Source organism: Patagioenas fasciata, chromosome Z, assembly GCF_037038585.1.
Source record: "Patagioenas fasciata isolate bPatFas1 chromosome Z, bPatFas1.hap1, whole genome shotgun sequence".
Classification (NCBI taxonomy): Eukaryota; Metazoa; Chordata; class Aves; order Columbiformes; family Columbidae; genus Patagioenas; species Patagioenas fasciata.
In genome coordinates, this window is record NC_092560.1 from 48,938,149 (window position 1) to 48,950,532 (window position 12,384).

Consider the following 12,384-nt stretch of genomic DNA (forward strand, 5'->3'; position numbering starts at 1 on the left):
GAGAAAAAAATAAATTGTTTTAGTATGCTTAGCAATGGAGAACTTCTCTAAACGCGGTTGTGATTATTTAAAATTTTTGTCTGTAGGGTTTACAATCTGAGATGCAAAATATATCTGTAATCAGTAAAATGTTTTTCCTTATCTCTAGCCTGAGTGTTTCAAGAGTTGCAATGTTGTACACTTTAATCCTGCAATTGTATCTTACAGTTCTAAGATTTAATACATGCAATTAGTTGAGTAGCCGGTGGCCCTGAATCCAAGCTGTGGAAGCAAAGATGGCACTCAAATATACACTCTATCTAGATCAAGGAATTTAAAAACACTCCCGGCTTCTCAGTTTTTGACAAACCTAGGTGCATTTTTCTTCTTTATTACTCCACTGATGCTTTATTTGTTCTAGGCATGGCTATCAGCCCTTCTTCAATTGCTTTTTTGGAGTACTTTCCTGAAGCAACTTTGGTAGTGGTAAATTTTTAGTAGTAGCTGTCTCAGATGCTGGTTTTGTTAGTTTGAAGTTGCCTGTTGATTTCCAAGATAAAGAAAGGCCAGATCTGTGTGACTTCTAAAAGTGTGGATCACAGTGTATTGTTGATACATGTGTGGAGCTTGGTATTGGAAGCAGCTTGCCTAGAGATGAAATGAATATTTCAATTTTGCATTCCTCTTCTAATGAGCAGGTAGATCAATTTCAATAGGTATTTATGCGACTTGAATACTGGACAGGGCTGCTTATACTTGAATTTTGTTCCTTACTGGCTATTCATTAAGCTGAACCTTTATTATTAGGAAAAAGTATCCTAAGACATTATGGACTCCTCAGATTGTTATGAAAACAATCCCCACCACAATGGAAGCAAAAATGTCTTTTTTTCAACTTCACTAGTGTTACAGAAATTAGAATTTGAAGATGCAGTTCATCCAGAACCCAAAAAGAAAAACATAATTCCTAGCACCCACCCCACCAATATCATAAACCCTCATATTTTGAAATAAGGCTGTGGATTTTTAATTTTCAGTAAACCCACTAAACTGTGTGCCAAAAGACAAGGGGGTAAAAATTTTAGTATGCCACTAGTGCCTATAGGCTTGTGTAACAGCAAATTACCTAAGGGAGTGAGATCCAGATCATCGAAGGAAGCATTTTTATGGTCAGTAAATAAGCTGAAGTGAGCAACAATGTTTCCAAAACAAAAGCTAACCCAAAAATCTAAAATGAATCATTATGCTTGATGATTAACTTGTCTGTGAGCAGGAAAACTTCATGCTGGCCAGGTGTCTTGTCTGTGGGGGTTGTGCTACCTGGGAGCACAAGTCCATTCTGCATGATTGCTGCCTCTCACAACAGCTCACCTCTGCATACACAGAAGTCAGTTAATGGTGAGAATTCTGTATTGGTCCTGAGAGATCTTACGTTATGGTTTAATCCCAGCCAGCAACTAGGACTGCACAGCTGCTCACTTCCCTCTGTCCCTCAAGGGGAATGGGGGAGAAAATCGGAAAGGGGAACAAACCCACAAAAAAACTTTGTGCGTTGAGATTAGAACAGTTCAATAAGATAGCACATGAAGAGAAAATAATAATAAAAATTATAGTAGAATATATAAAACAAGTCATACACAATGGAATTGCTCACCATTTGAGGCCCAATAGCATGTTCATTTGTCCCAAACAGCCAATATTTGCCCCCTTGCTGACTCCAGTTTATGTAGTGAGCATGATGTCATATGGTAAGGAATACCCCTTTGGCCAACTTGGGTCAGCTGTCCTGGTTTTGTTCCCTCCCAGCTTCTTGGGTACCTGGCAGAGCATGGGAAGCTGAAAAGTCCTTTACTACCTGCCAATAAGCAAAATATCAGTGTGTTATCAACATTCTTCTCACACTAAATCCAAAACACAGTACTATAGTAGCTACTAGGAGGAAAACAAACTTTGTCCCAGCTGAAACCAGGACACCTTGGCAAGCAATCAGCTAAATCTTGGTTGTGTGAGACTAGATAATAATTGTTGCAACACATCATGAGTATATGCACATTGTAAGGGATTAAATTCTTGCAGGATTAAATGAATTGTGAACTTCAAAGCCCAGAGTGGATCCCTGCATTGTTCAGTGTGAACCTTATGTTAGAAACTGCAGAACACTAAAAGTCAGTATTTCCTAATGGAATATCTTGTCTCACCTTGTGGGCTCAGCTCCTACTGAGCTTTTGTGATTTTATTAACCACTCCACTGTTAGGAAATTAAGATCCAGTTTGTCTAATTTCCAGCTAATGGATCTCTTTAAACTTGTGACAAACTTGGAAATATTTTCAGTATACAGTAATAAAAAGCAGCCTACTTTTTGCTAAACCAGCTAAATTGTACTCCTTAAACCATACAGCATAAAACTTTTTAAATGAAATGATACATTTTTGTGGTCCTTTTTTGAATTCCTTAGTAATTAGTGTTATGTACTGAAATGTGGGGTTTTTTAATTAGATTTTTGAGGAAGATATATTTATCCTCAGATTTCTTGTCAACCCTTTATCTTATAAAGGACAGTTTTTATAGATCTACTTGATATGGTTGTCATGTTCTAGCCGAGAGCTCAGAGACTCAGGCTTAAATTGAAGTGTTTAAAGACTATGATTATGGTGAGAGAGCTCACAGCCATGACTGAGCAAGATCTTTGTGTTTCTAGACCTTGTCAAAGCTGTTCTTAGTGCAGTGGGCTTTCAGAAACTTGCCTAGAGCTGGAACTTTTTTGTTTTGTTTTCTTTGTTTTGTTTTGTTAGCAGACTTGGAGAATGGTGATGTTTAACATACCTTTTTGTAAAAGGTCTTTGCTTACAGGATTCCACAAAAATTGACCTTCCCTCCTTTTTGATACCCTGCACCAAAAAAAACCTCAAACAAACAAAAACCCAAAAATGTTGATGACCTCTAGGTAAATAGATTTTTAACTGATTTATTACTACTAAAATGTCAGAATGCTTAAAATAAATCAGTTCTTGCATTAGCCACATTGGTTCAAACCGAACAAAGGGAATAGTGAAAAGAAGATGGTGAGAAAAAAGGTAATATTCCACTGAAGTGATAGAGCTTCCATTTATCAGAGTGGAATTCGGGAATGTTCCTGGATTCACTGTAAAACATGTATAACCATGTAGCATCCAATTTTTTTAGCAGTGACCTTTGTCAACTGCAGTGTAACAAGAAACTGAATCTGATCATCCATTTATGTGTGCAGTCATCCATTTGTCACCTACAGATGTTAATACTGCAACTTCTTATGTCTGATACTGAATATTAAGAAGCAGCAAAATAGAGCTTTTTCTCGTAACTCAGGCCACTGTACGTATTCCAGGTATGTGCTCAGTTTTTTCTACTGGATATGATACTTAATCAGTCTCTGAGCAGCAGATGGATGTGCAGCCCTGGGTAGATCAGTATGTTAGAGTCAAGACATGTGCCACAGCTTAGGACAAAGTATTCTGAGACAAAGTGCTTTGGTTACAAAAGGTAGCTCTAATGGAGATAAGGCAGGTCCAGAGCCTGGCACTCTCCAAGAAACATCAAATTCTTGAACTTTCTCTAAACATTTAATGTTTTTTCTACTCTATGGCGCAGATGGGGAAAAATAAGAGAAATTTCTATTAATGAACGAAGTTCTCTACAAAGAGCTTTTCATCTGAAAAAAGATCCCCAGACAATCCCTGTGATATGGTAGACAAGGGCTTTTATGTGGAAGATACTCAGCACTGCAGATGTTCAGCTTGCAGTACTGTTAACTGCTTACTGAAACAGAATTAAAGATGGGATAGAAGGTGCAATTACAGGTTTTCAAAAGTGCTGAATAAGCCTTTAGTTTGTGGGAGGTTTGGAATAAGTGGGTAGGCACATGCGTGAACCAGTGGAGTAAACTAAACTACACTTGAAAGTCAGCTCTTTAGTTTACCTGGTCAGTGTGAACTGCTTTCTGCACATTTACAGACAGCTTTTCTAGCTCACACGTTTAAAGTCACCTTTCGCAATTTCTGTAGAAGTCCATCCCTTCAGTGGATTGAACAGACACCATCCATTTATGTTTTCCGCCTTTTTGGATAGGATTGTTTTTCCATTTAAAAACCAGAAATATGTGTGAAAATTAATGCACAATTTTAATATTGGGTAAGATGAAGCCCTCTGCAGTTAACTGCAGAAAGCAAGAGCTGAGGCAGGTGTGTACTGAACTTCTATTGCCTTTCATCTGAGGTATTGCACGACATTTCTCTGACTTGCTGCCTCCTGATGTCCTACATGTGAGGCCCAGATTAACTAACAACTGTCATATTTGAACCAAAACATTTCTAATAAAGACTTGTACCCTAGAGTCCATTAGAAATGAGGCCTAACAACTGTCATGCTTTGCCATGGTATTAAGAGGGAGTCGAAAAGAATAATAAAAAGAAGGCTGAAAATATGCACCTGAAACACAAGCCTGAAAGAGCTGCAGGAGAGGGAACAGAGGGATTCAATACTTGGGATACTCTGATGTTCTTTAATTTAGGGGATGAGGAAACCATAGGTAATGGGTAATGTGACACATATCAGGTGGATTTTATTATAGAGCTGAGATAGAAGAATGGGTGAATAGATGGTGAAGTTTACTGGATTAATGGTTTGCTATACAAACTCCTTTTTTTACTGTTGAACTGGTTTTAGAATATATGTGACTAATATTACAGATTGGGCCATGGCTCCATACTAGATCTAACAGATGTGAGGAAGGAAGCAGCCTTTCTCCTTGAATCTTGATTTATTTAAGTTCCAGCAAGAAACCTACATGCAGATGGAAAACCTTAGTGAGAGGAAAGAAAGGATGAGTGGGAGATGCCCCAGAGAGCACAGTACTTCTGGACAAAACAAAGGAATTGGCAAACAGTAGAAAGCATTAGATAGTAAATGATTTAAAGAGTGGGTGATGGCTTTCTGTACCTCTGACTTATGTATGAAATAATTAAACAGCACGCATTTTTCTGCTTTTCTCATTTGGCTTATGTTACGTGACTTTCCAGTAGTTAATTGACTCCTGTGAAAGACAGACCTTTTAATTGCTTGTGGAAAAATCTTCTCAAGTTCAGAAACTCAGAAAGTTATGGCACAGTCTTTGGGGGGGGTGGGGCTTGGAGGGCAAGTGGAATGGAATTTTAGCACATCAACATAATAGAAAATCTTCACAGAACAATTTGATTTCTGATTCTGTATTCTCAGTACAGAAATTTCCTGTTTATTTTTGTAGGACTAGTGTCAGAAGGGTTGAGTTCATGTGTTCTGGTTGATGCATTAGGAACAGTGACAGTTCTTTTCTCCATTCTTTCTGCATCTGTGTAAGAAAGGTGGTCCTTTCGTTTCTTCATCCTTAGGAAACCTCTTTTTCTGATTATCTTTCTTGTGCTCATAGTTGGAGGTCATCTGTATGGGGAAGTATATGCGACATTTCTGAGAGAATCCTGATGGACGAAGTATGAGTATAGCTTTTCATGGTCAAAACATGGATATTAATGTTGATGGGAGCAGGTTATGAGTATTCCCAATGTGTGTATATACAAACTATCATACAGTAAGGACAAGGCTCAGAAGGAACAACACAGAGTCTGTGTGTGGTAGTGAGAAAGGTGAAAGCAACATCACAGTTTCCAAGGAAATGAAAAACTGAGAGCATATTCAGCTTCATCAATTTTAAGAATAAATTTGAAAGGCAGGAGACAATCTATGATTATAGCAGCTGCTAAAATATTTTATTAAGTCCTGTGTTAAGATGAAATTTGCCTATATGTAGAACAGATGTGAAATGTTTTCAGTCTTTTGTTAACAAAATCTCTTTATGCCACTGATGTAAGTCAACGTATAAAACTTAGATTAGTAAGTGAAGTTCTGAAGGCAAGATCCTTTAAGTTGGCAATACTACATTTCACATTTGCGAGTAATACCAACCATAGTGCCTGGCAACAGAGAGAATTTAACTTATTATCCAACCCACTCAGTGCCCAGAGTCTCTGAGGTAGGTAATACTGTGCCTGTACAATGACTAATAATGAAATACCAATCACTTAAACTATATTAAATAGTTAAAAGCTTCTAGGGAGAAAGCTACTACTGCGAAGGGTAAGGTGAAGGCACAGAGAACTGTCCCATTTATGAGCCAGTTATCTAAAACGAGAAAACCTCTTGCGTTTTCTGCTCTAATAGTCTTGATTTTATGAAGCAAATATTTTTGGGCATCTTAATCTGCTTAGAGCTTCTATTTAGCACTACTTACTAGTGGTGGGGGAAAAAGGTTATGACAATTTCATTTGGTCTCAAACAGGATTTTTATAAATGCAACAAGGCATTGGGAAATATTTAGTACATGGATTACATCAAGTATTCTATGAAAAGACTAACAATTCCTTTTCTGGAGCCAAATTCCCATTTGGCTGTTTGAGAATGCTGTGCTGGGTAGGCTGCAGGGATCTTGTCCAAGATAATAAAAGTAATTGTGTTTTGAATACTGAAACTGAGTCAGTATTTTTCAGTACTAAAATTTTGCATCCCTGAGATTTGTTGGATTACATGCGGAGATTTCATTCTTTTAGTAGATTTTTAAAGGGGGGAGGTTACGTAGTATGGAACAGATATTGCTAGATCTGTCTTATTATATCTTTCAAAGAATGAAAAGTCCATCTTGTTCCTTCTGCCAAACAGAAAATGATTAGCCAAAAATAAACTTAGTCTAAACAAGGCACTTCTCTGTACAATTCCTTTCTGTGTTGTTTTTTTTTCTTGAGACCCTGACCTTTTTTTTATTCAAATACTGTTTCATTGGTATCAGTTCTATTGCCAGGATCTACTACTGCATGCAGAAAGCAGTTTTGAAAGAAAACAAGAGTATGTCACAATACCATTCACTTGTTTGGCTATATATCGATGTTTTAACACCACTGGGAAATACAGTATGAGAAGGATCATCTTAGTAATAAGAACATGCTGATTATGAAACTGAATTTCACTTAATACTGGATTTTTTGCTTCAGAGGCAAGTGAATGTGACACAGACAGAAAACATAAGCTACCATTTTTATGAAATCATAACAGAATGGGCATTACTATGAGCAAGGAAGCGAAAGCTTTCTTCCTCACACTCAACTGTCATTTTGGCAGAATGCGTTGGAGAATTTGTACTGCTGCTTATGCTCTGCTTGTTCTGTGAATAAATATGTGACTTCAGGCTACAGAGTAGTGACTCTAACATAGCTCATCAGCACTGAATTTACTCAAATTTATGCAGCTTACAACTACCAGGCTCAGAAGGGACTCACTAAGACCAGGACTAACAAAAGCATTTTCACAGAGTGAACACTATAGTTAGTTTTTCAGAGTTGCAGAAAATGCAGTATGATGTGATAAACAAATGGGCCATGTTATGTAGCCTTTGATCTTTGATACTCCCACTTTAGATTCTAGGAAATTAACTGTATTTCTCAAGCTTAGTTTTTGACTTAGAAGGACGCAGTTTAGCTTTAAAGTATATAGGTTTTCAATTTTCTAGCATTTTCTTTGGCATTGGTTCTCTAGTATTGTCTTTGCACATTGAAAGTAATCACAGACTGTGCTGCACTTGCAACTTCTGACCATGATTTAAAACTATCACTGAACCAACCTGATTGGTATATAAGCTGCAACTCATATTGCAGCTTATATCAGTTGCCAACTGATAATGAGCTATGTCTATACTTATTTCAGTATGCACTTCTGCTAATGTAAATAATTTTAGGATGGAGAGAGCTGTACAGTAACAGCTGGGAGCATTTTGGTTTTGTTTCCTGAAGGGAGGAACAGTGGCTTATATCAGTAATATATCAGTAAGTTGGCTTTAGATGTAATGCCTGCATAGTTTCTACACTTTAAGTCTCTCAACAGTAATGTGATAATTTGTTACAGCTGAGGGAGTATGAACTTGGTGTCTGTGAAATGAAACTGAGTGGATTGAAGACCAGAGGGTTGTCAACTATTGCTGTAATTAATAGGAGCTTTGTAGCCAAAAAAAAAAAAAAAAAAAAAAAATCATATAGCCTGACCTTTGAATACTGGCACACTTAAATTTTGTTTAAAGTGGTTTACTCTAACAGCTTAAGTGATGGAACCTCTATAAGTAGTCATACTGATGAAGTCAAAGAGGATTTTGTGTGATGCTGTGCTGAAGGTAGCAGATGACATCATGTTGCACATCTCCTTAAACACAAAGACGTTTAACAAAAGATTATCTGGTAATGAGCATCTTTGCTGAGAGCAGAGTATTGCTTTCTCTGACTGGAAAAAAGGAACTATGGGAAAACAGCTGAAGTTAAACTAACAGCATTTAAATATCTGTTGTGCAGTTGCTCACAAGCGTGCACAGGCCTGTGGTGGCTTCAGTTGTGCCTGGTCCCAACCATGAGGTATCATGAGCTGCTTGTTTCATACAAATCGAACAAATTATTAGAGGAAGAATGAAATTTCCTGGGGCATATAAGGATATGTGTTTTTAATGAGCTATTTGTCCTTATGTCCACTTGTGTAAGTGTGTATCTCCATAATTTATGTGAAGTGCCACAGGGAAGGGCACTCATTTGCTCTAGCTGAGAAACTTGCACTTTTTCAGATGTCTTCTTTCGTGCACTACTCTGTTGAGATGGATTGCACTGCTCGTAGATTTATTCTTGACTACCACTTCTAGAGGATTAAGAAGACTTAATATTGTGCTGTTTCTACAAATCTGCCTTTTATATTACAGCTGGATTTTTTCAAATCTCATCTGTGTAGTACCTTTTGTCTTTGACATTTTATTGAACTGGAAATACAAACTACAAACTCAAACAGCTGAAATATAGCTTCATTTCTGCTGCCTCTTGTATTCAGTAGTGTGTTTCTCAGGGAGTTAAGTTTTCTTTGTGCATACCTTTTTACTTCCTTATGTTTGGGGAGAGATCAGTTCTGGAAAGAGATTCTAAAATACATAATTTCATTCATTGATTTGTTTATTCATGTGTCTTCTGGATTTTTTTCCAAGCCATCACTAAACTGTTACTTGTTCTAATTTGGTATAGCTTAAGTGTCATAAAATTAGCACCTAGTAGTGACAACTTTATATCTAAAAAGCACATGAAAACAGTCTTCTACTGGACCACAAATAAGCCTGAGATACCCTTGAAGAATATGCTTATGGTTGCCTTTTAAATATGTAGTGGCTCTGTGGATTTCTTTAAAAACTAGATGAGCTGTTATTAGCTTTAATTACAGAAGAACCTCGTTTCTTTTTTTGTATAAAAGTATTTTCCTTTATAGAAATGCCAAAGATTGTACTCCTGCACAGTATTTCGTCCTTGTGTGCTTTTGTTGAAAGGAGAATTATAATCATCATGGCTGAAGTGATGCAGATGCTCGTGAGCTAATTTCTGCAGAGTGTGTTAATTCTCGTGCCTGTGGCTGTGCAGAGTACTGGTGGTGGAATAGAGAGCTGGGGGTGCTTCCGTGTGGAAAAGAAGGTCCTGCCTGCCTTCTCTGTGAATTAGCACGAATAATGTTCTATATTTTACATCGCGTGTGCGCAGTAGGTGGTAACGGGTTCCAGGCGGCTCAGGCCTTCAGCGGGTTGCGGCGGCTGGGGACCGCCCACCGCGCTGTCCTGCGGGAAGGACGGCGTCCTCGCACGGGGCTGCGCCGGGCTCGCCTTGCGCCCTGCCCGTTAACTTCCTGGCGGAGGCGTGCTTGGGTTCCCGGCCCCGGGCCCCGCCTTTCGCAGCTGGCTGCGGGAGGGCGCTCGGCCTCTCCGGGCGGCAGTGGGGCGCGGGGCAGCCCGTCGCACTGACAGCGCCCCGCCGCTGCCGGCAGCCCCGCCCCGGGCCGTGCCGCTGCCGGTGCCGAGAGCCGCAGTTCGGGCCCTGGCCGCCGGCGCGGCTCCTCCTGCGGAGGCGCGGGGCGGAGGCGCCGCTCTTCCCCGCGGAGGGGGCGGGCGCATCCACAGGGGCGCTTCGCCCCATTGGCTGCGCCGCCGCGCCGGGCTGCACGTGACCAGCGGGGCAGTATTGGCCGCGGCGCTGGCGCAGCCGGTGGGCGCGGGCGGGGCCGGACGGGCCGGGCGCTGGCGGCGGGATGGAGGCGCAGCTGTCGCGGCCATGGGGTGAGTGCGGCGGCGGCTCCCCGGGGCCATCGCACCCGGGCGGCGGCGCGGGCGAGGTGAGGTCGGGCGGGGCGGCTCTCTGCGCCTGTGACAAGGAGGCGGCGGCGCCGCCGCCGCTGGGAAGGGAAAAGAAAGCGGCTTTTGTGGCAAAAAAAAAAAAAAAAGAAAAAAAAAAAGAAAAAAAACCCAAACAAACTGGGCTGTGAGAAACGGCTGTCGTTGCGGAGGGGAGGAAAACCCCGCGCCCGCGGAGACGGGCCACCAGGCACGACGGGGAACCGCCGCGGGCGGTACCGACCCTCCCCCGCCCCGCCGGCGAGAAGCACAAAGCCGCCGCGGAGCCCTGGCCCGGCCGTGCGCCCCGTAGCGCGGGCTCTGCGGCCAGAGGAGGCGGAGAGGAGGCGAGCGGGCGGGCAGCCCCTGCCCGGCGTGTGGAGGTGCCTCTTGCGGGGCGGCGAGGCGCTGCCCGCGGATGGCTTCAGCCCGGCTTTGTTGGTGATGGAGGGCGGCGGTACGTCCGCTGCCGCAGCGCGTCGCCGGGAAGAGCGAGCCGTGCCGAGCCGAGCGCGCCTGACGGGGAGCGCTCTGGGGTGAGCGCTGCGCCGCGCGGCCGGCTCGCCCTGGGATCCGCTGACTTCTTACAAATTTATTTAACATCACAAAGAAATGCTTGGGTCCGCGACTTAACGTGAATGCTGTGGGAAATCTTAATAAATTATGTATGAAGCAGTGGATCCTTTCTTTCCCTTTGTCAGATATGCAGCTTTTATTCTAGCAGTTAGGTCACCGCCAGCAGAATGCTGCTTGCTTTAGCAAAAATCTGGAGTGGCTTTTGGAAGACGTATATACTGCCAAGTTATTTCATCCTGTTTGTTGTTTGGGTCACGATTTAGAATTCTTCCTGTTGACTTACATGGAGGACCCCTGGTATGAGCTGTAAGGAGCATTTTTCATTTGATAGGATTTTCTTCGAGGGATCAGTGGAACCTGGCTTTGATTTGATTTGGATAGTCATACGCTGAAAGATGCCTTTTAAAGGCATAGTGAGAAACATTGTGCTGATTATTTTGTATTGAAGTGTTTTCAGTAAATTACTGTGCATGCATGAATAGATCAATATAGATCAATTTCAGTTTTTAAATACTACCCTCCTCTGCTGTTTGTTCTGTTGAAAGTGCTCGTTGATGTTCCTTCTGCCCTCTTTTTATGATTTAGTTAATTTTTCTGTTACTTCTAATACAGTCAATAGATTTATATAATATTCTGTCAAGATTATGGTTCTTTGAAAATACACGTAAACATATGTACTGAAAGTCATTGCTTGGAATCAGACTCTTCTGTATTTTTAAGAAAACTCAAAGTAACTGGTAAAATATCTTTTCCTGCTTCTCGGTTCTAATAAATACAATGATGCACATAATAGGTCTACAGAAGACAAATCTAACTTGCTGAATTTAAATTTCTGCTTTATTGCAGACATCCCCTCAAAATATTTTTTGTATATTCCATTATTTTTAGGATCTTATTGGTAAGAGAGGCTTTGTGTGATGTTAAATTGTAAAACATCAGTTGAGGACTCCCCATTTGGAGTAATTGGTTTCAAAAGGTAAATTGGTGATACTGGATGTTTCTACTGTAATGTTTTGAATGTTGCAGAGGTGTTTTCACTGTGGTTTTTTGTTTTTTGGTTTTTTTTTTTTTTTTGAAAGAAAAGAATGTGACAAAATCACAGTAGGGATTATGATAATTGTTATGGTGATGGTTCTTCGTGTTTAATAAGAAACAGTATTGTGCAGTAAGCAGAGTAGTTCCAGTAAGAAACTGTAGTCACACTCTTAAAAATGGCAGCGTGAATAAAAGATCACTTTTATTATACTTTGTTATTTATGAGTGCGGACTTTCCTAAACATCATCCCTCAAATGCCATCATGATACTTCCCAGAATATTTGTACAGAATATTCAGTTATGATAAATGTTTCAGTATCTGTTGTCATAGTACACAATTGGTGTATCATCAGCATGGAGTAATACAGCACATGTTGGAAATACATACAGTTAAAATAGTTTTCTTTGGTCTTTGAATTATGTAGGATTTCAGTATCTGTCTTAATTCAGTTGGTAAAATGTTTATCTTGATGAAACAGGATTAATTATATTTTCATCAATACAATTAAATTCTATTTTAAACAGGCTATACTAGTCGTGATATGTTTTGACAGTAAGTTA

At 40.5% G+C, this 12,384-nt stretch overlaps 1 protein-coding gene across 3 annotated transcripts in view; it reads left to right on the plus strand.

Moving 5' to 3' along the window:
* Positions 1–12,384, plus strand: part of APC (APC regulator of WNT signaling pathway) — a 103,252-nt gene that overhangs the window by 11,782 nt on the left and 79,086 nt on the right. For 2 of the 3 annotated variants that reach the window (XM_065861174.2, XM_065861176.2), the window contains exon 1: positions 10,070–10,157. The exons of the other annotated variant lie outside the window; for it this stretch is intronic. The gene's annotated coding sequence lies outside the window, so the exon portion shown is untranslated. Of the gene's footprint in view, positions 1–10,069; positions 10,158–12,384 lie in introns of those variants that run through there. 3 annotated transcript variants of the gene reach the window in all.